Below are 23,328 nucleotides of genomic sequence, written 5' to 3'. Positions count from 1 at the left end.
AAAAACGGAGAAAATGGAAAATTCGTGACACCGTGATCTAGTCTTTTTCTCATTTGGATGGTACTCAGACAACTTGGAGTATTGCCTATGTCTTTGATAGCTTCATATTAAGTGGCATGTGCTAGTGATAACACTAAAGAGTATGTTTTAGCACAATGCATTATTAATAATATGTTTATATTGTCTTGACACACTTCCATCACATTTTTAATTCACTAAAAATAAATGCCCAAAAGATACAAATAGGATTAGTGTCACAGGTGCAAGTAAATTTACTTGATTTAGAGATTTTATTGAGTAAGTGCAGTTATAAATGTTCATTCACAGATGAAATAACATACGCCAAGAGTGAAAATTGCACTTTTGGACCTTACTACTTGGGCCTTCCTATTTGGCAGGTCAGATACTGTTGATGCTAGCTGAGCAGGTTGCAATAAAAGTAGTCCTTCCTATAAGAGTTATTCTTGGGTCAGGTTTTCATTTTAGAACAGCAATTCTAAATTTATCAAAACAGACTAAAGGCATAGAAATTTCACTCATTTTCAAAGCAAGGGCTTAAAAAAGGTGCCTGAGGCCTGAATAAGCAAACACATTCTGAGATATCTTTAAGTATATGAAGTGTGGATAACATCCAGTACAATTTTTTTGAGATATATGAAGACGTACAAATTTGAGGGTTTCCTGAAAAACGTAGGGTTGTATATATTGTGACCCTTTGAAATCAGTCCTGAGTATTGGATTAAGATTGATTAAGAACACGATTTAGCCATGGAGTTAGCAATGTTAGTTTTACGGTTGGACTCAATGATCTTAAGAGTCTTTTCCCACCAAAATGATTCTGTGACTACGATATAAGTCTGACTCTTCCCAAGCAGGTTCAAGCTGAACAAAGCAACAGAACAGGCTGAACTCAGAGAGTGGACATTTAAGAATATATTATGTCGCTAGTGTTTCTGTTAAGTTGCTATACATTTTTTCTTAAGAATAAGTCCTCACAGCTTGTTATTTTGTGCTTCTGCTCAGATCTCATGTTTCTAGTAAAGAGTCCGATCCAGATCCAAGGATGGCACTGCAAACAGTTGTTCTGTTTAATCTTTCTTTAAGCAGCCACTGTAAATAAGATTGCTTGTTATAAGAACACTCAGAATAAATAAATTCACCTTTTCAGGTTTAGATGGATCTGTACTCTTGCTGTATATGTCTACCATCCTTTTCTTCCCTTTCCTCTTTCACACAGACCTGATGACCACAGTCAGTTTCTTTCATCAGTTCTCCTCCTCTTGAGGTGTGTTATTGGAAATTAATTAGTATCTAAAAGTGGCCTAAATGAAAGTCAAGCTTGTGGGTTTATTTGTGCTGGTGAAATTCATACAATCATAGAATAGTTAGCATTGGAAGGGGCTTTAAAGACCATCTAGTTCCAACCCCCCTGACATGGGCAGGGACGGACAGGCAACTTCAGGAATAAACAACTGCTTCCTACTTAGATGGAAAGTGTGGAGCTGGAGTTCTGCTGTCAAAGTACAGTCTCAGCCACTGGCTCTATGTACTTAGAATTTCCTCTTCTAATTTAATTCAGGTTTTCTTTCATGGTTACTCAGAGCCCGAAGTGCCAAATCACAACTTCGTCACACAATCCTGTAATTTGACAAGAAAACAGATGCAATATATGTTAGAATTCAGCTCAAAGAAAAATGGTGAAAGACAAAAGAGAATTTGTATGATAAGCCCAGAAGCATAGATACATCACAACTGTCTTTTCTTAACAAGGACATCATGTGTTTTCTGAGTACTTACACAACAGAGTAACACCATCTATAACTGGGTAGAAAAAAAGAATCTGTATGCCACTTGTGACAGTACTGTGAACCCTGAGAGCATTGTTTGTAACACAAGAAACATTTGATGAGATGAATCATCCAGCTAGGTCTGTTTAAATCCTACACTCCAGAATACTAGGAATGGACACTTTTTTATTTATGTTTAGGAGTAGGGCCAGAGGGAGAACCAGGGCAGCACAGTTTGCAAAATTCACAGCATGACAGATTTCGGACCCAGCTGGACCCACACTGGTACATCCTCAAGGGACAGTTTAGTATGCTTCCCTGTTCCCCATCTCACCTTCTGATGGAGGTTACTGAACCTGTAGCAGGAAAAGCAGGATGGGGATCATGAGCTTGTGCCCTAAATCCTCAGTGTGAAACAAATATGGTCATGGAAGGCAGAGATTCAGACACATAACACCTTCTGTTACCTCTGCACTAGGAGCAGTAATGGTCATGAGCTTGGAAATGGTAGCCAGGTATCGTGACTTCTTGAATCAGCTCAGGAAGATATGCCAAAGAACATCTGTCAGGGTACTGAAACTTTTTAAGGGGGCAGGAAATTTTACTTGCACCAAATGTTATACATGTTGTGTGGATGTTGTGTGATACTACCAGAGTCAAAGAAACTGCAGCAAGAACAGGGCTGAAAATAAAATTCCACCCATCCTCACCCACTACTCCTTTCCACGCTGACACTGCACTTGCACTGGATATAATAAAGAGTATGGTACGGTACAGCATCTGTCTCAAAAACACCACCCTTCGACTTGAGTCCAGCTTCCCTCAGGGCTCTGCTTTGAAGATGAAGCTGGAGAAGGAACAGGCAGTGGTTCGCTTACAGTATTGCCTTAGACATGTGAGTCTATACCAGTGGCATTGTGGTAGCTCAAAGGCAGAAGAATTAATATCTATTAAAGCTGAGAGGTTAAGTGATCTGGCACACGCTGTTTCCAAGGAAGCAAGCCTTGGTTTGTGGGCCAGTTCAGATGGGTCAGCTCACACTGCCTGGGTTCCGGAATATGAACTTGGGCAGCTAAGCTGTACCACATTCAGCTGGGATCTTCAGTGCATCTCATGCGACATTCATCTCACTCCTTGCGTTACTGCCCTTTCTTGGTGTTGTTTCAAGGGCTCAAATAGTCAAAGGCTGCTGCAGCAGACCGGAATGCTTTTCCACAGCATGATGCAGGAAGCTTGGTCTTCATACCCTTAGGCACGTTAGGGTGGCCTGTAGAGTCTCGTAGGGTGGCTGCACCGCTGGCTGAGTGCTGTTGGAAGATTGATGCGGGTGGAAGGGATACAAACCAGGTGTGGTCCGTATCCTACTTTGTATCTACAGCTAATCCAGCAGAGAACTGTTCTGAGCTGTAGTTTCCTCTTGGGAGGAGCTAGTCAGCTTGCTCTGGAGGGCAGCCCAGATGAGAACAAGGAGATAAGCAGTGTGGATTAGCAGAGAGCCAGGCCTAGGTGTGAAAAAAAGAACTGAGACAAATTGACAGGAATCCTATCATGAAGATAGGATATACCCTGAGTTCCAACCCAGTAAATAGTGCCATCCCTCCTTCCTGCCTTTGTCACCGATAAGTTTCTGCCTCTTCTCAGTGTTTTTGTGTATACTACTGTCTCAGTATGACCCTGTCTATTTAGAAAGTAACATTGCACCAGAAGAACCCAGAAAATAGACATGCCTAAGTGCTATTTAGTGAAATTTTAGAACCATTTGTTGAATGTGAAGGATGCGCGGCAATACTAATACTTTAACTTTTACTGAAAGATATGCTCAGTGAAATGTGGTGACCCAAGAAACCTTCCCCAAAACCTGTTATTGCACATGTCTGAGTGATTATATTCACCTTTTCTTTTAAAGCAATAATCAGACAAGGTGTAAGCTGCATCAGGAGATGATTGTACCGAAAAGTGTTTGAAGTATGAAGTGGCACTCTGGACAGACTATGTTTTTGTTGGATTTTACTAACTACCTGGCAATTTAAAAATTGCATGGTATGGCATGGCAGATAAACTGATACCTTGAAACTATAGTATATTTGGTTGCCCAATCTCTTCTGTACTGCTGTAGTAAGATATGCAAGTTTCTCCAAAAAGGCAGAAAGGATTTTCAGAGGCCCTACAACCTTTCAAATACTTAACTAAAATTATTTTAAGGCAACATGAAAATAATGTTTCTAATTTAAAGGCACTTCAAACTTTTCTGTTAGAAGTTGGGCTCCTCTTACGATATTTGCCTAGAGAGGCTGTGTGATCTGATGTTGGTAACAAGGGAATAATAATGAGATATAACTTGAATTTAGAATTGTTTATTAATAAGACTGCCCCTTAAAGTATGCTAGCGTGATTCTGCAGCATTGAAGTACCTTATGAATGTCTTATCTTAAATAATTTCTTAGGAAATATGCAATGTATTCGTATGATATGCTGTTCGGAAAAATTAATCTCATATATGAGCCTAATTCCTACTGACCAAACTTGCTGCAAACGCACTCGTGCACACCTATGTGCATGTCTGCACTCATGTCAAACAATCCAGCGCTGTCAAAAATACACTTTTGCAGGCATCACGATTTCTAGTTAAGTACCTTTTGCTGGCACATTGTATCAGGATGGATATCGGGCCATGTGCAGGAAGGGAGAAAGGAGCTCACATTGGCTTGTTTGGTGGTGATGGTATCCCATGGATCACAATAAACTAGCAGTTTGCTACTGGCTTGACTGATCAAGCTGGTGTCATTTAACTGCCTCACACAGCTTTACTCAGATAAACACCTCAGTTGCCAAGAAACTGCATTGTTTTGTCATTAGGAAGAGAAGCCATGCCTTTTGGCTTTAAGAAATCCCAGCCTAGGGGAAGAGTTCTGTTAGCTCGGTTGTGGACAAGAAAGCAAATTCTGATCTGATGTCAACTGATTTTAACTCCTTTGATTTCAGTGTAGTCACACCCATTTTATAGTAATGCAAACAAGTCCAGAATTAGGATCTCTTGGTACTGCACCTGGCATTCTGGTTTGGAGAGGATCATCATACGATATGAATTATGGAGTTGCACTGGCACAGAGGATGGCATAGGCAGGCGTATAGCCCACATATTGCAGTGTTTTCTAGCACGCAATTGAGGACTGGTCTTAAATGTAATGTCATGAGAACTGTGTGAATGAACTGCCCTTCATGACTGTTATTTGGTTGTTATAATATGTTCAGTCAAAGAACGGTTGTGCATCTGACCACCAACTATCAAGGGTTACCCAGGAGGAAGGTGAAGGGAATGCACTCTATGGAGTGAATTCCATCACCAGCAAGGTACCCCACAGATTTCTTTGAAAAAAAACACTTAGGAGGTAGGAAAGAGGACTGCACAATAGGTTGTGTTTGAGAAACTTAGTTTTCCCCTTAAAATTATGTTCTCCTTTGCCTACAGCTTACAAAAAGTTGGCACTGCCACAGCAGATCATTCCTAATAAAGAGATTCTGAACTGATATAGTTAGAAACTGTTTTCCATTTCTGGTAGTCTGGATTCGTACTGACAGGTGTGTTATCCCTGCAGGAAAATACAGAAAAAACAATGATGTCACTCATTTTCACAACTCCATTCTGGTAAAAATAACTGCTTAACCTCTAAGAACACAGAGGCCCTTGAGCTGAACCACAGTGACAGCCCTGTTGCGGTTACAGCTTTATCATCTGTGCCTGACTCTCAGTAAAGGAAAAGATCAGCATCTCTCCCCCTGGATGCATTGCATAATAGACGTTGTATATTCTGGATTACATGCACTCTGGAGTTTACTAATAAGGAAAATGAAGAAATTAATTAATACTTCTAAGCAATTGTTAGTGTGTTGCATGAACACATAATCTGCTTGCTGTATACTTGCAAGTGTAAACATATCAGTTTTAAAGAACCTTGGAAGCATAAAGAATAAACCAATAGCAGGAGGTACTAGAACAATTTTGCTGAATTTTTTCTGCCATTTCTAATATACCTAGCAAATTCATTAAAAGGGCTGAGAAATATCAGCATCTCTCCTTTCCTATTTCCATCTCCAGGTACCCTGTACTACGCCAGCTCTCTGTAGATCACTTTCTGTCGTGATTAGGTTATGACTTCGCAGCATTTCTGTTTACACTGGTTCTGCACCTCTCCACAGTTTAACTCCTTAACATTATTTCTCTAAAATAATGAGATATTTTCAGGGATATTTTCCACTTCTCTTCCATTCACAGAGTCTCCCTTTATTTAAAGGTAGCTGGAGTAAATCTTTGGGTTTTGTAGCACAAACTGAGGATATATTTCACAGCACTGTATAGGTGCAAATCAGAGACAGAGAGTTCTGACGAGAAATAATTTTCTGAATAACTTGAACTCACCTATTTTTACAGTCTAATTGCCAGACATAGCGTCAAGGCCTTTAAAAATTTAATGTTTTGCTTCAGCCCCTAAGAATTTGCAGTCAGGCTTTAATGTCAGAGAAGGAAAGCAGCATTGTCTATTTTTGGTTCAAAATCAGCCAGTTTCCACAGGAGTGATAAAAGGAGCTTTGATTTTTCTTTTAATTGTTTATTTCTCATCTTGAACTTTAGTACAGTGCTGTTTTTTTTTTAAACAATAGCTAATCATTCATCAGAACTCTTTGCAGCAATGAGTTTTGTATATCTTCTGAAAAGTTTTTTTTTCATTTTAGCCAGTTTTTAATCTAATTTCCACATTCTGTTTTCCTGCAGCCCTTATCTGCTCCAGCGAGACTGTTCAAGGGAATTCCATGATCATTAACTGTCTATCTGCTTTTCCATGATGACTCTTCTATCCTAGAAATGGAAACAGGACTGCAGCACTGGTTCAGTGCTGAGGATTCCTCATTTTTTTTTGGCTACAGAAATTTGTGTGAAGTCATAAACCCTAGTCCTCGTGTGTGAACCACCCAGGAAAAAAAGCAACAATGTCAGCACATCACCAGGTTATCCCTGGCTTCATTGCTGCCTGCTTTTGTATCTGATGCCAAAACGGATTAGGACAGGCTTCAAAAGTACATCAGACTGATCCGACATGGCATTTGCATCACATTATCATGTCACAGATGATATGTCATAAAGATAATAGCAAATTAAAATCCCAGATAATGTTGCTTGGCGGTGGCAACACTGCATTTAAGAACAAGCCTCTAAGTATATTTCACAGAAGGCGAAGTGTTGCCTTTTAAGCACATTAAAGTAGTGTTCATAAGAGCTAGCAAAACTACGGAAAAACTAGCAAAAACACGGAACCATGAAAAATCACATCATTACTACATCTTTTTTTTTGTTTTTATCTCTCATTTGCCTCCTTCCTTCTTTCCATTGATTAACACATGCTCCAGTTTCTGGTTCAGATGTGTTGGAAGTTCCCTGCATGGAAAGTTTGCACTGCTAAACTCACAGGAAATTACTCCATCCGTTACCTTTCCGTAAAACTGATGAAGGTCAAGGGTTATGAAATTTTGCTTCTGATCCCAGAAATAAATAATTTCACCTTATAAACTCACACACCACACAGATGACCACGGCTGTTTATTTTAGAAAAGGTTATGATCATTATGTTAAGGTATTTTCTTTTTATGCCAAGGCTCTTTGTAAAGCTGTATATAAACGTACATATCAGCTATGCTTGAAAGTGGCAAAAGGTTTTGTCAGTTCTTACAGCTGACAGAATAGTATTGAACAGAAACTGAAATAAATATAAAAGGGCACGTGGTTCCTGTTTATGGAGTAATAGGAGCAATTAACTTGGGCTACATTTAGATTTTAGTTCAAAAGGTTTGAACTAACTAACAGGGATGTTTTAGGATTAACTATCCTTACATGACATTTATGAAGTCAGACTTGTTTTCCAAGGCATTTTCCGTGTTAATCTTTAACAACTCTGTAACTTGGATGATATTTGAATGTAAATAGAATAAATACATTGAGGTACTGTGAAGTACCTAACTAATCCATATAAATGAATGTTATGAATTGCTTAGTTTGAATTTTTTTTTAGCTGAGATTTCTGTATCTCTATCAATCTTAGAATCTATCTTAGAATAATAGAATCATAGAATCACTAGGTTGGAAAAGGCCTCTTGGATCATCGAGTCTAACCCTATCTTATACCCAAAATATGTTGCATCCAAAGAGGGAGAGAAAAAGAATTTTAAGTCCAAGAGCTGGTAAAGGGTTTTTTTTTGCTTAAAGATCTGTGAAATAAATGGACTTCAAAAACATGAAACGGGTACATCTCATTGATTTTACTATGTAAATAATTGATATTTCCTATAATACCTTCCATTTGACACTTCATGGGGACATACAAAATCAAGAACAGGCATTTAACTGGACTCTTTCTCCAAAAGTTTATAGGTGAAGGATGGCTTTTGAAAGTTTGTATATCCTCCAATGAATACTTTGGTAATTATGTAAAATTTATAAATTAGAATGAGCCTCCTGGTGCTGGTTTAAGACGCTGTTCTCAAAGTGTAGAAACACAAATTGTAAGTATATCAAAAGTCAGTTTCAACAGATGAAGTCTGCAAATTTGCAAATAGCATTTACTTGGTTTTCCAGTTGACTGGTCTGTCCATTCAAGAATAAAGAGAAACAGAGGTGTTATTTAAAAGGGAATGACTGAGAGAAAGAGCCAACAATGTTGGATGGATTTATTCACTTCATAAACTCCAAGCTGGCATATTTTAACAGGAGATTTCTCTGTTACTCTAGTTACAACGAGTTTAAAATTAATCTAACTGTTGATAAAACAATCAATCACCTGTAAAAATTATTGCATTTGTTCCATGCTGATATAATAGCTATTATTCATTTAATTAGTCTAAGTAGGGTCTGCTTGTTAGCACCCGGGCAGTTTTTAAATGGACGTGGTTGCAGCATTGGACTCATATGTTATAGACTGTATTTTCTCCTAGGGATGGGTGGAGTTTTGACTGGGTATCAGTTGGAGGGACAGCACATCTTAAAAATAGGACCTGTATTTCTCAAGCTTCCATCCACTGAGTATCCTGTTTATTTGATCTAGGCAAAATACTTGTTGCTTTTCCTGAATGGACCTTATGTTTGTAATTTTTGTAGATATCTTAAAAAGTATTCCTGAATAGTAATAGAAGAGGACTTATCAGGCATAACTAGAGGATTTTCTCAGGTTTGTTCTCTGGAGAAATATAGTCTCAGCTTCTATACAAAAGCACTGGCCAGTAGTAGAAGCATGGGCCATTCCTGTGTTCCAAGTGATCATCGTTTCAGAGCTAAAATATCCTTATGTGTGCTATTACTACTCAGGAATTGAGAGGTTTTGTTATTAATATTATTAGGGGTTTTAAAGTTTGGTTGTTTTTTTTCAAGCCAGAGCTGCAATAATGAAATGTTATTTTTAGTCAGCGATTCCTGGGAATATGACCAAAGATTTTGTGTCATCGTGCTGTAAACAAACACTTCACAGGTCAAAACAAGCTAGAGTAGTCTCTGTGCCCAAAACACGGCACCAATCTATTAGTTTCAAAGAACCTAAGTTTGTTCTTTCCACAACTTTTGATACAGGTCAGTGATTCCATTAATGTCACCTGATAAGCAAACCATGGCCTTTATAAATTAATGATCACATGCCCTTGGAAACCTAGTCCTTGTTTTAATTTAAAACAGAAGGTCTTTGTTTCTGGGAGGGGTTTCTCCCCTCTCTTTGGAAGCAGTCAACTATGTATTATCTTTCTGCCACTGTAGTTCCAGAATATGCCTTGGAAAAGATCAAAGCCCTGTATTAATTGCTAGGTAAGATATACTTAATCATTTTATAGTGATTTGTTGGGTGGAAATATATTGTACACTCTTCCAAAGATAGATAAAAGCCAACAAATACATAAGAAACCAGACCATTAGAATCTCTAACTTTTAGAACAGCTCTGCTGGTATTGAACAATAAAACTGCCCCTTCTTCCCTGTGTTTCAGCCTAGACGGTGATAGGATTGGAAAGACATTTCTGCTTAAGAAAATGTAAATATGAATTTTGTACTATTTCTACATTATAAAAGAATTATTTTTTATTACTGATAATAATTAAAGGTGGCTTGATCCTCCACGGAGAATTAGTAGCTTTCCTAACATCTCTCAATGCATCAGTCTACCAGCGTGCATGAGGCACACATGTAGGTGTGAATAGCTGTGACTTTTCCGTGTACTTAAAAAGCATGCCAGGCTCACTAGGCTTATCTGTTCTTAAGGCAGGAACACGATAAAGCTGCTTTAAATGAAAACCATGAGTAATAACGTGTGATTTAGTTTTGCAAATCTACAACCTCAAATCCTTAGTGATTAGGGGGAATTAATTTTCATTAGACCTGTCTCTCCTGCATAGATAGTTAAGCCATCTAAGAGGCTGGCGTAAGAAAGTGAAGTTGATGTTTCTGACGAGAAAACTCGGCACAGATATTATTCCATTCATACTATGTAGAATTTTAGTCAGATCCTTAAGTCTATTTCACACGTACATGCAGTGTACAAAACATTATCTCAAACCTCAAATTCTGGCTGATTTGGATAGAATTTATGAATGGAACATTTTGATACTGTTTGAACCCAACAGGAGTCACGTGTGGGTAATGGATGATTGGAGCATAACACTGAGGGACACTGAGTTCCCTGAGCTTAGTCTGAAGTGAGCTTACTCTAATCTGAAGTGAATTTACCATCTCCCTGTTGGGTTCCTAGTTCACATTACACATCAGCAGAGAGAATTGTGATAAGAAACAACACTTCAGCTGAGCAGTTGCCAGGGGCAGAAAACCAGTGCGTTCAGATGAATCCCAGCCTGACCTCTTCAAATCGTGGAGGTGCTGCTTTAAATCTTTCCTGAAGTAGAAGCTTTTGAGTTTGAAAGTGGTTTTTCTTCCAGTTAGTGAGGACACTAGAAACATTTATCTTGGTTCTGACTCACTACAAAGTTTTGAGGACACCGGAAAGTCTCTGTAGAGCACTCTGCCCTTTTAATTTTTTATTTTTTTTTTAAATTTTTCCAGGGGCTGTGGCTATTCTTTGATATTCCTCACCTAGACCTTCTGGCTGGTAAGAGATAGTGTAGTGTGACTTCTTATTGCCTATACCCTTTATGCTTACTATAAATTCCCTAACAGGAAGCAACATTATGCATCTAGCTCGAGTCTGGTAGTTTTGCTGGCTGCGATGTTAAATATCCTGGACAATGCTGAATGTCTCTTGAATCTCATTCATCTGGCTGATTGCTTGCAGAAAATGAGCATCACTGGAGCTGGAGCTCACAGCTTGAAGTTATAAGTAATGTTCTAGAATATGTTTACAGTCTCATTAAAATAAATAAATAAAATAAAATAAATAAAAATAAATAAATAAATGCCAGACCCAGACTTCTCCAGGAATAGAACAAAACTGAGAATGAAGTAATGGAATTGAGCCTCATGATTTACATGCTAGCCATCTGTTTACTGAATGGACTTTCCAATCATTGATCATATTCAAATTTATTTATGCTTGGTAATGTTTTATTAAAAAATTGAAGGGTAGTCTTATAATGTAAGTCTGAAGCCTGGGTTAAACAGAGTAAAAATTCATGCAGAACCAAGTGGGTACAACCCTCTCACAAGTGCTCAACCTGACTGCTGATTAGAAAATGATCAAGTTTCATATCAAAATACTGAAAGGCAAAATATTGCCTCTTACCAAGCAGCTGGGTTCTTATTACAGTCATGCTATTCTTCACACCCAATCCTGTGAGGTGCACGGTCTTCTTAGGTCTCACTTAAACTGAGCTCCAAATACTTTGTGCAGTGAGGTTGTTACAAAGATGCTTTCAGACTGCAAAATGGGGCTCAGAATCCATTCTTACAGCAATTTCCTGTGTAAGGCATTGATGAGACAATAGATTCCTTTATGAAGCTCTGTTTCACTAGAGAAATGACCAATTGTTCACATTATATTTAATAAATCCCTCGACAGCCTGTTAAAAGGACCTACGTTTAGCAGAAATCTTGGCATGAAGGTACTTCCAGAGGTTTAATGACCTTTCACTTTTTGAGGTGTTCTTTATTTAAACTAATGAAAATGAGCTCCACTTAAAAGGCTTTTAAATGCTGATTAAAAATTAAAGCAGCTGTTCATTATCCCCAGGTGGCCTTGTTCAAAGAGCAGTAATTCAGAGAGAGTCAAACAAGTACTCTTTTTAGATGTAGCCAGATTTTGGATTGGGAGGACTTCATTAAAGCTGTTTATTAATCAGAAAACTTTCAACTTGTAATGAAAATGTGCCTGCAAACACTGGACTTTACCTCTCAGTTTCTATCCCATGCTTGTTAAAATGTGGGAAAAAAGCAGGTATGTTCCTGAAGATTCCTTGTGACATGTACAACAGAAATGCAAACCACTGTGGTGTTTCGCAAACAAAAAAAATACTGACCTAGTGGGTACCATCGAATTAATAACAATAAACTGGGAAATGAGCTACAGAAAGTCTCACCATGTATTTGATTATCTTGTTCTTGGGCTGGAAAAATTTCAGAAGCATTTACAGAACAAATCATGATGAATGATGATAAAACTTCAATGGATTAGCTTTTTGGGTTTTGGGGTCTTTTTCATTATGGCTGCTGGGAGCGCTGGTCTGGAATTTAGGTAGTTAAACATGATGTAAAACGCTAAGGAACAAAATCTTCAAGCTTATAAAGTATAAGTTATCTGGAAAGCAAGGACATTCAGTGCTTGAATACCAAGATTGTTTTACAGATTTTTTTCCTGTACTTTTTAGTTACAAAATTTCACTTGAGTAATTCCTGATCTTGAAATATGAGCTTAACTAGTAAGAGATACACTTGAACAGAGCAAAATATTCATGATCACTTCGAGAAGAGATAAGGTATGTAGACATAAGAAGAAAGGAAACAGTGTTACACCATGCAGAACTCTGAGTTCCACCATAGATAACACTTTCCTTCATGTTGTTTTTTTTTTTTAATAGACTTTTCCCCCTTTATTACTTGCAGTAAAATGAGTCCCAAAAGTTTACTGGGTGAAATAAACCCCAGAGTATTAGGGGAGCCATGTAGCATTGTTACCTTGTCTCTTCTGAAGCAGGAAAAGCGGAGAAAACAAGACTTTGTTGGCCAAAATATTTTAAATTGCCTATCTTGAAAAGAAACAGGGGCCTTCACTCCTAGTCCTGTCTAGCAGAGCTATCTGTTAATTTGCCTGTTATAGAGGCTGCTTTAGGGATGCACTAGAAGTGCATCCTTGTATTCACACACTGTTTTAAAGGTCTGGCAGAGCTGAACAGAGCTACCTAACCCAACTGGCAGCAAGGAAAACTGGCTCCGTGGAAGCAGCTGACTGTTACTTCTCTGATCCCCACTCCTGAATGCTTTGCCTGGTAAAATGTATAGGTGGCAGAGACATTCTTGTTTCCAGGTTATGAACAGGAGAATGGTGATGTTATGAAGACAGCGTTGCAGAGATATGAAGGTGGGTGGTTTATGCAGTCACACTCACGCGCCTTTTACCTCGTGACTTTCTAATGGGTTTTGGAATTGGACACATGACACCAGGGAATGCAGCGTGTGTGTCTGAGGTAAAGAGTAAACATCTCTAAATAGGATGCCTGGCTGGAGAAGTATTCAGACTTTGGTCAGTGAAACGTTAATTTCCCTCCTTCCCCCCAGGTTAAAAGAAGCTCTTTTTTCCTGTCGTCATTGGAGAAGCAATAATAATTTAATGATAGTGTGCGATTCAGCTTTAAACGTCAAATACTAGGAATCCTTTCTGCTCCAATGTTGATGCAGAACATGTTGTAATACAGTGGTAACTGCATGTCCAAAATAATGAAAACATGGATGTTTTGACAAATGTCCTTGGCTGATAGCTGTATTTAATTATCTAAAGTAATTGGAAGAAAGTTATTTTTTAAGGTAAGGAGTATTCTTTGTAAAAACTCCTACCATTCCTACTGGTAAAAAAGCTTCACTGCGGTCTGCAGAAAAATAATGTTTGCAAAGAGATCAGTGCTTTGAATGCAAAAATCAAAAATCTGTAAATGTGGAAAAGTATATTAAGCATACATGAATGGGGTAACCCTAGCTATCTGCATATATTAGTTGCTGTACATGCAGCAAAAATAGAATTCCATTCTTCTACCTGTCATGTAATATTATGATTTTTAGCACATGAATATTTTTTTTAGCACAGAATTTGGAGCCGATATGATGAGCTATGCCTTTTGAGACCAATATAGAGAAATGGAACATATGCACACAGTAACGAATAAAGAGCATAGCATAGAAGTTTTACCTTGAAATCTACTCCCTTCTCTCTGACTGACTGTGATTTCAGAAAAATCCTATAGATTTTTAGCCTTTTTGTTCTTTCTCTTTTTCAATTTTTTTAAAAACACAAGTATTTTTTTTTTCCTGAGTGACTGTAAGAAATTGTTACTTCCTGTTCAAAGAATTGCTTTATATTCCCTCTGTCTCATCTGGATACAAAATGATTTTCCAGGGGAAGGGAGATCTCTACAGAGAGTTTACAACTGTGTAAGCAGGGAAAAGAAATTTAACAGGCTCAAAATGACTGGGAAAGAGAAAATTTTACTGCAAAGGTTTGTGTTTTGAATAGCACATCTCTAATCAGAACACAAAGGTATACCAGGTTCTTTGCTCTCATCAGCAGCTTTGGAGCTTTTTCACAATTGGAGGGCACTATTGTTCTCATTGTTAGTAATATTTTGAAAAAAATCTTTGTATGGGTGGAGATACTCCTCCAAAAATTGATTTCCCCCCCCAGTAATCAAGACTTCTGTAATTAGTTTCAATATGTATTATTAACTTGCTCATGTGAGAGCATTACTGAATGAAAATGATTCCTAGCCCTTGGGCTAGATCCAAAGGTCTGATGTTTTCAAGTGCTTGCTGTTACTGCGTCCTGCTCTAATGTGCCTTGTTTACTTACGGGAATAAATCATGGGCTCATGTGAAGCATGTCAGCCCTCTAGATGATGTATCAGGGCAGAGAGGAGCTGGTCATATTTCAGTTTGCTGTACTGTCAACCTAAATAGAGCAGCATTCTCAGTCTCATTTAGATGTCAGAAACAATCTAGTCAAAATAGCACAAAACTCTGTTTAGATTTATTCATCCCTCTCTTCAGAGTAAATTAGTCTAGTTGAAACATGGTGCTGCCTTAAGAACAGTTTAAGCTGAGCCTGAGTGTTTACCTGGACGATCATTCCAAACTAGGATGAATCAAGCCAGTTATACCAGCTCTGCTGACAGCTGGTAACTTGTTTAGTGGCTCTGACTTCACTGTTTGCAATTGGACACCCCTCGCAGATCTGGCCCAAAATGTGATGCCACATCCTTCATAAAGTTAGACTACTTTCTTGCTTCTTTCTATTTTTTGGAGTGTATTCAGTGTTTATTTCGGAGTAGTATTTACTTGGAAATAGTTTTGTTTAAAAGCACATTCTTGATTTATGGGTTATGTCTTTCTTTACACAATGTCAAGATTTCTCTACGTGTAAAAATAATTACACTTGAAAAGAAGATGTAATAATTAGAGCCTTTGAATAATTGTTTAGTTCAGGCATCTCATAGAAGGGACAAGGTTGAGATCTAACACTAGTCAAGCCTTCGGGTTCTTACTATTTGTGCTGTTGAAGAAAACTTTTCCAGGTAAGATGATTCTGAGTTGTCCAAAGACATTTACATGTGTGCTATGAAATAGATGCAGCCATCATTCAAATACTCTTAAAGAATATTAATTTTCCAAGCAGTTTTTTTACTATTGTGTAGAGAATAGTGAAATGGATTTTGTTACTGTACTGGGAAAAATAATAAAGACTTATTGTGAATGGTTTTATAATCAAATCTTGAAGAGAATTAATTACTTTGGGCAGACTTTAAGTTTAACTTTATTTAGCAGCAAGGAAGATATGTATCAAGAAAGGACAACCCTATTTCACTTTTTCATTGATTTAAGACTCAGAAATCTTCTGAGGAATGCCAGAAATACAAGCGATTTTCTTAAGTGTTAGAATCTACATTTACATCTCTGATTTTCTGAAAGGTGAGTAAAACCTTACATATCTGAGTTCTTGTGTGTTTGAGGAGGCTTTACCATAAAAATTATTGTTTCCAAAGTCGATTTTGACTTAATCTTAGAAGATTGTCTATGGATCAGACTTAGTCTAAGACAGAATAAAAGATCAGTTCAAGTTTGCCAGAGGAGCCTATCGTATCCCAAACCAGTGACATTTCGCTAGGTTTTGCCACTGCCAGCGTGGAAGATAAAGGCCTTATTATGGAAGTTGTTGTTGGCCTTTTGAAAAAAGAAATCCTAAAAGCACAGCGGACCTTGTGATGAAACTCCCCAAGTGAAGGTGTGAGCACTTTGTGCCTGGAAGAACTGAAAAATGGTATTTGAAATAGGTCAGGCTATTTATATAACTGTAGGCAAACACACCCTCAAGCTTTCCTTTGGGAAACTCTACAGAAAACTCTATCTTGTTGCTGTGGCATAAGTTTAGTCTCATGAAGTAATTATGAAGTCAAACTCAGGACACTGAGAACAAAGAGGGTGTGGAAGGAAGCTGCAAGCTTCATTCTGCAGAAAGGAAACAGGGATAAGATAGAGATGACAGGACTGTTATCAGCCCTTAGACCACAGAATCAGGCTAGAACTTGTCTAAAATAACTTTGCCATCATACATACTGTGTGGTCATCAAGGCCTCAGCACTGTTTTGTTCTTGCCTTCAGTCCTGGCTTGACATACTCTTGTCTGGATGGCAAAGAGGCAGGTGACTGGGGGAGGTACTCTTAAATGAACATTTTAACATCAACATGGAATGCTCTTGAAAGCTCCCGTGACTGACTTACTGTCTTCTTTGGTTTCTCCTACTTATGTGATATCAACTGGAGTTGAAGAAAGGCTTAGTAAACAATTCCCTCCATCTATCCTTGCTATTGCAGGAACGTTCCTCCAGTGCTTAGAAGGGAATGTCCAGCCTAGATCTTCCTGGAGCAGACTCCAGACATGACATAAAAACAGCTAATGGAAAAGAAGCAGTAAATAACCAGCACACCAACCAATCCACAATTTAATTTCAGCTTACACTACAAAATCTGTACTTATTTCTGCAGGCTTACGGGTTTAATTCATTCAGAGTCTGGCTTGTTTGCTGTGTTTGTGTCTGCTACTCCATCAGTGTCAATATAAATTTCCAATAGTGCTGTAGAAGCATCTATAAACTACCTTGTAAATGCTGAAGAATGAATCAGTAAATAATATTCTTTCATCCATCAGTCTAGTGGTAGATTCAGAAAATGTACTGCTGATATCTTAGGTCTTGTCAAGATTTTATTTTCATAGGAAAATAATTCCTATCGCACATCAAATACAAGAATACAATACGTCTGTACAAATGTAATATGGGGTATTGTTATGAGGTTGTAACGAAAAAAAATCATGAGGACTTGTGTAATTAATCATTTGAAGACTCTAATTCATTTTGTTGCTCATTCAAAACAAACCAAGCGAAGATATGGAGAGTCAGCCAGCCTTAAAAATTGTTCAGCGGTCTCTTAAACCTCATAAGAGGACGGTGACTTACAGTAAAGGAGTATCTTTGAAAAGTTGGTTTTCCTCTTTTTTTTTATCAGCTTGGAGATGTGTTGGCAGCTGAGATACAATCAAGTCGTTTCACACTCCAGACTTTCTCTAGAACACTTCAAGCCAATGTCCTATTTAAATTTGCTGCTAGATAATTTGCCTTTTTAAGTCAGGTTCACATCTTTAGGGTTGAACCCCTGAGCTCATCTCCTTTTTCAGAAACGCTGCAGCAGCTGTTGCTCTTCTCTGGTTTAGTCACCTTACACATTCAGGCCAACAAAGCCAGCGACAGAGGAAATAGGGATGTTTAGCTACCTTACCTTGCAAAGATCATTGGTAATCAACAATTCAAGGCTTACAATTGAGATTTCTCAAACAGCTTGGATACAGGCAGAGTTGATTTCATGGCAGAAGAAGAATGATGCTAATGAATCTCACATTATTTTCTAATACTATTTTGAACATTCATCCTTGAATGTTCTTCTTGAGAGTATTCCCTAGGCATGAAACACCCACAATGTGGCTTTTACATACAAGAAAGTATTTGCTGTTCTCAAAATCTTGTGGAAATATATGAGCACTACAAATGTGGAATTTAAAAGTAATATCTGCATAGTGCTGAACACTCTTTGCACTAAATGTTTTAACTGAGATTTATTACGCTAAATTTATAACCTCTTAAAGATGATGTAAGGGTCTAGGACTGCATAATTAGAAAGGCAGAGTGTTAATGCTCACATATTGAAAACATCTGTACCTAAAGTAAGGGAAAATAACGCTAGGGTAATATCTTGGCTGTAGTCTTCCAAAATGCTTAAAGTTCGCTGCACTCTCCCCCAATAACAAAATATATACCTGCTTATTCAGTCAAAGGTTTGTCAATATGTGGTTTCACAGTAGTTTCTAATCCATCACAGGAAGTCAGTGTGGGTCTACTAAATCTCCACTGAAAGGTCTTCATATAGCTACATTCCCTGATCCTTCATTGCCTGCCTTCTCTTAAACCAGAGGATTTCTTGAGAACATAGTTCTTTTTTCCCCCCCCAGTGGCATGCGTTCTGGCCTCAAATATGTCCGTCCGTCCCCCCCACCCCAGCCATTCCCTTCTGCCTGTCTACAATGAACAGAAATCCAGGCTGAAGAACCCAACTGGGAAGAGGAGCAAAGAGCAAGCAGAGCTCATTCTTGACTTTGGAGATGATTCTGGATCCAATAATGCTTCCCTAGGGCTTCTATGCGATTGTGCTGATTCCTACCGTCTTCTCTACTCGTTCAAGCAATTAACACAGTAGATGTTTATGTTCTATTCTCTCAAATTTGTTATTTAAGTTGCTGCTTGATGCGAAAGTTTAGACCATTAATGTATTGGTAGTGTTAATATTTAATGATCTAAGGCATGGGGAGGAAGAGGAAATCAATATTGTGCAGTGTTTTCCGCCTCTTAAGAGAACTACAATTTTTTTCCTCTCTTCTATGTATCCATGGTTTACTAATATTAATTGAAGCAAGTGCATTGACTAGGTACTGAAACTGGGCTCTCAGTCTCATAGTTATTTCATTCTAGCTGTTCGTACTCGTAACAGGAAACCAGAGGCTTCCTGGCTTCTCTAACATGAACATGTTAAAGAAGTCAGAAATCTTTCTTCTCTGAAAAGGGAAAGTCTTTCTCTTACACATATTCCTGGTCTTGATAAATCCTCAAGTCTTTCAGGATTAAAAGAGGAATCCATTTCTTGCATGCACATGTCTTTCAGGGAAGGTTTTTACAGGTATAGAAGAAAGGGGTTAGAAATTCAGTAACATATGGGCGAACCTTTGAGGCTTAAATCAGTTTGGTTTATTCTCAGCTACTCAGTAATCATTGGTTTCTCTTGAGACCAGTCTGCATTGACGAGGAGTTCATTTCTTCATGCACTCAATCTTCCAATAATGTAGCTGTTGTAGAATAATTGTTTCTCCCTGCTTATAAGAATTCACAGTGTGTAGCAAGACATAATTTTTTTTCCCTTTTCTGTGTGGCTTGCTAAGGACTTGCACCCACCAGCCTACCAGACTGGACCTTACCTTTATGTCTTTGTGGAATGGCTCCTCATGGATTACTAGGTGGATCGCTGCTCACCGTTAGAACAATAAACACAGTCCTTAATCGGTGTCTTCTCAGAGACATTGTCTGCATTTCCCAACTGCAGGAATTGCTTGCCTGCTCAGGAATTGCTTGCTGATACAAATGATTAGACCTGCGACATGGGCATAACATCTTGGCTGATGCATAAAAGAATTCTAAATTGCAGCATAGGGAAATGACCTCTGTTCATTACCCTGAGTCTGTGATTAAATTCCAACGGAACTTTTCACAGTCTCTTAACATACATCAGGTTGCTTAAATTTTGGGTGTCTGAATTTGCTTTTGAGTATCACAAAATGGTTGAAAAACTACCTTCTGTGATTGCCGGTGCATGTGGTGAGAGTGAACTGAATAACTGGGCCTCAGACCCAAGAAATACTTCTACTCAGAAAATTGTGCTTGAAAGGGTAGGCTGACAAGTGTCCTTTGAGTCTCAACCTGACTAACTTAAGGTACAGCATTAAAGGAACTTGTCTCAGAGATGAACTATGAGAGCGAGTGAATTAATGTGTCTTCACCAACATGGCACTGGCTGCAGGACTGCCTCTTCACGTGAAGAACTTCTGCTCAGAGACAGAAACTGTGCCAGTTTCTCACACAGAGAGATGGGGAGGGGAAGATATCTAACATATGCTCTACAAGTAGCATACGTTTCATATATTGGATTTAGGATGACAAATACATGCTTTTGTGTGCATTGCAGGATTTTATTTTAGACAAGTGGTGAATGGTATCTCAAATATTACAATATTGGAAGTAAACATACTGTATACTTAACAACTATGTTCACAAACTTGGTGTACAGGCCGATGACCTCTCGATTGTATTAATTACATGTATTCAGAGTGTACATACAGTCATGGGAGTCCCTTGATTTTCATGCAATTTGCATGAAATTCATGCCCCTTGCATTTTCATGCGATTTCACAGAAGGTTTGTTCATCCTCTAGGAACTATAACCTTGTGCAAAATATAATTGCTCTATATTTTTTGTCAGCTCTGTTAGTCAGGCTAGGATAAGGAACACATTACTAATTCAGCCCAGAATCTGAAAGAACTGAACACGATACTGCTGTTAATGTGCATAGTAACATTAGTCCCTGATTATTTTATCATTGCTTTAATAGCACGTGGAGCTGTTGTGCCAGATAACTGATACAATTTTGTGGGGGGGGGGGTTAAAAAGCAATAAAACACTGATCGTTCAGTTTTATTCCAATAGGAAGAACTACTGCTATCATGAGACTGTTGGTAGGAGCAATGTGTTGTGCCCCTTACCCTGCCCTGCCTCCTCTGCTGCTGTGTGCAAAGCAGTGCAGCCAGTTATCCAGCAGCCCTTTCAGGTGAGCGGCTGCAGTGGAAGGGCTCCTTACGGGGTGGTTACAGTTCCCAGTGCCATCTAGTGGTATTCTTCCTGAAAATAACTGGAGAAAGATACGTAGGAAGGAATTTAATTTCCCTGTATAATTTGCCACTAGCCTGGTGAATTCTCCCTATGTGAAATAGTTAAGAAACTGTCATAAGTGTTGGTCTAAGTTCAGAGGCAGATTCAAAAGCCTCCTTTTTATACCTATGCACAGCCCTCTGCCCCTGCGTGGACGCTCAAGTAGCGCTGGGATCGGGGAAAGGCTGAAGGAATGGGAAATCGAAAGGATCAGGAACAGAATGTGTCAGGGGGTGTTTATTTTATGCATAGTGCTATGGTGTCCCCGTACATTGCCTTTCCGTCCACATCTCATTCTCTCTTAGGGACCAGAAGGTAGGCTAGCTGAAAAAAAAAGAAGCCTGTAGTTTGCCTATTATTCTTTATCTGAGAATCTTAACGCATTCGTCTAACCTGATTAAGCAAACAGCAAGAAAATCCCATTTCTCTGCTCTTACCCCTCCTTCCCACCCATTCTGCCAAGGCCTCTCCTAAAAGCTCCTTTTTATATCTCACAGGCATATGTTTCAATTTTCACTTGCGGGGTGTGATATTTGGTAACATACGGATGAGTCGTATTAATAACTTTGTGAATCAAAACATAAACTGCCCTCAATCATTACTAGATGTACTGCAGCCTTTATTCTTGTGGTAGCACCTGTCCAGTCTTAATCACACCGTGCTCTTTACTGCACCTGGGCTTTTCTCAAATGTGTTAGACCTAGAAACCTCACCAGTTCTTGCTCCTGCAGGAGTATCTTTCTACTTTCCTGAAGTGAATTTTCATTTTAGGCCAAGAAAGGGCTTTGAAAATTCTCTAACACAAACCATCTGATAAGTCTCTTTTTAAAGCAACAAGCAATGAAAAGTGTGGGATCCCATTTAAGTAATATTTTTACTTTCAAAATAAAATATTGGCAAAATATAATCAAAATGTTAAGAAAACAAACACTGAAACTGTGTGTCAACATAGCCACATCTGCTACAGGCAGTATGGGAGTATTAGTCTGCTGTAAACCGCTATAGTTTTCTAAGCTATAGAGCACCATGAAATCTGTCTCCACACGAGACTGCAGTAATCTCTTCTCATATGACCAAGTTAGAAGTTGTGTCCTACAGGCAAGTTTATACTTTTGCCGATATAAAATCTCCCTGCAAGAATATTGTGATTCCCAGATATTACTCACAATGAGATTTCAGCCTCTTCTAAGTCTTCTCCTACTGTTTCATGGCCAAGATGGCACAGAACTGCTTCTCCAGTAGGAAAACATAGATCTAGTGATGAATTCCTGCAGGTCTAATAAGAGCAAAGGAGTTGATTTTCTCTAGAAACACTTGACTTTTGTTGGCTGATGAATTCCCTCACTGTTCAGGAAAACATACTTAGTCCATGTCCCCAATTTGGTTACTTTTTTCCTGGCTTACTGGATTGTTCTCATGAGAAGCTGTGCAGGAAGTCTTACAGCACTTGTCCTTGGCAATGCTGAAAGAAAGGCAGGACCCAAGTGTTTACTGCTTACAGATGTATTGCACACGATTTTCCACCAAGTAAATATTATTATTCTATGACAGAGTAAGGTATATAAGAGGATACATGAGCCGTTTGATGTTACCTAGAAGGGCAATCATCCCTTTCAGTAATAAAGAGTCTCCTAACCCTGAGATTCAGCTCAAAATTTGATTCACAGCTGGCAAACCAAAAAGGCCCATGAGAAAGAAAAGAAAGATCAAACATGGTATTGTTTAGACAGGAAGTTGCTCTTCTGAGAGGGATGGGATGGCACTTCTGTTGAGTATCAAAGAGGCAGTGTGGGTTATTGCTGTCCTGATTTTTTGCAGAGTGGAGTTGCCACGTTCTTTTATTTGATGATGATTTGCACATAAAGTAAGCTATAGTATGTATCATCATGCTGGCAAAAGACAGAGCCAGCATGGTTCTACACGGGTAGTGTAACTTTACTCAATGATTCTTTACTAGCTGTATCTAATTGAACATGTAACAGTCCGTTCTAACCAGGATTAATATTTACCTTGCTTCTGTTTCCCTTTTTTACTGTTTTATTTGAAGATATTTTTTATTTCTTTTGGCTGTTCTAAGGCTTTGTTAAGCTGTGGGAGGCGGTCATGGTTGTATTGTGTTGAAACATCCCTGGGAATGTATTTTAAGACAAATTCTTATTATATTAGTTTTTACTGGAGTGACGTTTCTTTGTATTTTGTACTACTAGTGACAGTTCTTGCTTTTATGATGATATTGCTACAGTTCATGACACAGAACCAACGGAGTTTAGTCCAGATTTTTATTTT

At 38.4% G+C, this 23,328-nt stretch overlaps 1 protein-coding gene across 9 annotated transcripts in view; it reads left to right on the top strand.

The window, feature by feature from the left end:
- Nucleotides 1-23,328, top strand: part of CABCOCO1 (ciliary associated calcium binding coiled-coil 1) — a 319,312-nt gene that overhangs the window by 123,165 nt on the left and 172,819 nt on the right. For 8 of the 9 annotated variants that reach the window (XR_008450697.1, XR_008450701.1, XR_008450700.1 and 5 more), the window contains one exon: nucleotides 10,870-10,915. The gene's annotated coding sequence lies outside the window, so the exon portion shown is untranslated. Of the gene's footprint in view, nucleotides 1-9,497; nucleotides 9,625-10,869; nucleotides 10,916-23,328 lie in introns of those variants that run through there. The other variant, XR_008450696.1, reaches the window with a different exon arrangement.

This window comes from Cuculus canorus, chromosome 7, assembly GCF_017976375.1.
Source record: "Cuculus canorus isolate bCucCan1 chromosome 7, bCucCan1.pri, whole genome shotgun sequence".
Lineage (NCBI taxonomy): Eukaryota > Metazoa > Chordata > Aves > Cuculiformes > Cuculidae > Cuculus > Cuculus canorus.
Note: the sequence above shows the minus strand (reverse complement) of the source record. Positions and strands in the feature narration are given on the sequence as shown.